Source organism: Symphodus melops, assembly GCF_947650265.1.
Source record: "Symphodus melops genome assembly, chromosome: 14".
Lineage (NCBI taxonomy): Eukaryota > Metazoa > Chordata > Actinopteri > Labriformes > Labridae > Symphodus > Symphodus melops.
This window is the reverse complement of record NC_136704.1, coordinates 2,815,163-2,817,095: the sequence shown is the minus strand read 5'-3', so window position 1 is coordinate 2,817,095 and position 1,933 is coordinate 2,815,163. Positions and strand designations below refer to the sequence as shown.

At 42.4% G+C, this 1,933-nt stretch overlaps 1 long non-coding RNA gene across 1 annotated transcript; it reads right to left on the bottom strand.

Annotated features, from left to right (window-relative positions):
* Positions 1 to 224: 224 nt before the first annotated feature.
* Positions 225 to 1,108, bottom strand: LOC306835290. The gene is made up of 3 exons (XR_013780618.1): positions 1,032 to 1,108; positions 717 to 858; positions 225 to 605 (listed from the first exon to the last, which is right to left on the bottom strand). It is a non-coding gene; the product is annotated as an uncharacterized lncRNA (long non-coding RNA).
* Between the last annotated feature and the right edge of the window lie 825 nt (positions 1,109 to 1,933).

Below are 1,933 nucleotides of genomic sequence, written 5' to 3'. Positions count from 1 at the left end.
AGAAATGCCAGCTAAGATTTATCTGAGAGCCAGATGCCAGACTCGGTGTCAGAGTTACATATTACTCCTTTAAATCAACACAAACAGAACAAGTCTGTAACTAAGAACACTTATAAATGTTATGCTAAAAGATCCTTCATTACACATTTTCACTAAAACGTGTTTCCACACTTAAAATTCAACATGAATAGTAAAAAATAAAAACCTGGATTCTTTCATTTTTAGTTATTTTTCTGACATTTTATTGACATCATATTCTTTGGCGTGAGGCAGTAACAACGGGCCCAGAGCAGGCTGTCAGTGCTTGGGCTCCGGAGTTAGAAGGTACACACACACACACACAAACGAGTGTGTTGAAACTGAAAAGTCCTGATGAAAACAGAACACTGTGTCTGATCGACTTCATGTGTGTTTAAGTTTCTGCAGGTTAACCGTTAAAAGCTGAAGTTGGAGGTCTGGTTGATGGCGGCCGGTTTAGTGAGTAGATTTCTGAGGTGAAGGTCGACGGTGCAGCTTTCTTCCACTTCCTGCAGGTGTAGGCGACGGTGATGGTAAATTAATGGTTGAAGAGGAGGAGGTGATGAAGATTCATCAAGGCGGGCACACTGGAAATAAATGTGATCATATAAATGTTAAAGTTCTGCCAAGCTCGTGAGTTTCTAAAATGTTGAAGAAAGTTGGTTACTTTCTTGTTTTTATGAAGATATGTGACTTACTTTAGTTTTTGATTGTATTGACAAAGTTCGATGTTTCTGGCTGAAGATGCTCCTCATGGTGAACACGCTGTTTGTGACACCGGCCTCAGAAACCACAAAGCTGATCCTGTCCTCTCTGAACGTGACGTGTTGAGGATGTGGTCTGTAAAAAAACATCCAACATGACACTAAAGAGTGAGAAACTTTGCTGCAGGAGACATAAAGTGACCACAACAGGAAGTGATATCTAAAATAACAGCAGTCACATTTCAGTAATAATCAAGCTAATGCTAATCTTCCCTGAATATTAAAGTAGGAGATGAGGCTGCAGCTTACTTGAGGCAGCGGCTGTTGCTTTCTCCTTGATGTTTGGGATTCCCTCTCTTGCAGAACCTTGCTGTCTGAAATCCTGACGGTACTTGACTCCTCTAAATAGTGTGGCATAAGTGTATAATGTATGTAATAAGGCATAAATGTGTGACATAAGTTCTTTAAACATGTTGGAAACACAATGCAGGAACTGGCAGAGTTAAAAAGTTCAGCTTCAGGGTGCAGCTTTCTATTTTGCAGACAGGAAGCTGCAGGTTGGGTTTTACATTGTGTCTTAGTCTTTGATGTGGTTGGAGTATAAAGCTCCTCTCAGTCTGTCTGCAGACGGAGGAAGCTGCAGGTTGCTGACAAAAGCTTCCAGGTGGAAGTCTTAGTGGCATATTTCTGCCTGATGCAACCAGTAGAGACGACATGACAGGTTGCATGCAGGAGTTAGAGGACACAGCTGGTGTAGAAGTTGGCTTCAAGGGTCATGTGCACTAATACACCTGTGCAGGTTGAGGTGATATTTGCTTGCAAAGGCCCTCAGTGGAGGTTTGATATGAGTCTGTCTGCCAGGATGCAGGTGGAGGAAGCTGCATTCTGGCAGAGGTTGAAGGCAAAGCTTGGTTGAGGAATCAGAGACTGGTGTTGTAGTTTGAGGCCTCAGATCCTCAGGTGGAGGCAGACTGGTTTCTAGATGTTGTCATGGTAGCTCTTAGCAAGCAGTATCTGCATGTGGAGGAAACTGCAGGCTGCTCACAAAGGCTTCAAGATGGAGGATTAATATAGACGATTCTGTCAGATGCAACGAGCTAAGATGACTTTGCAGGTTGCAGACAAGAGTTAGAGGACATAGTTGGTGTAGAAGTTGGCTTTTAGAGTCATTTGTTTGAATCTACAGTTGGAGTTTGTAGTGATATTTTAAT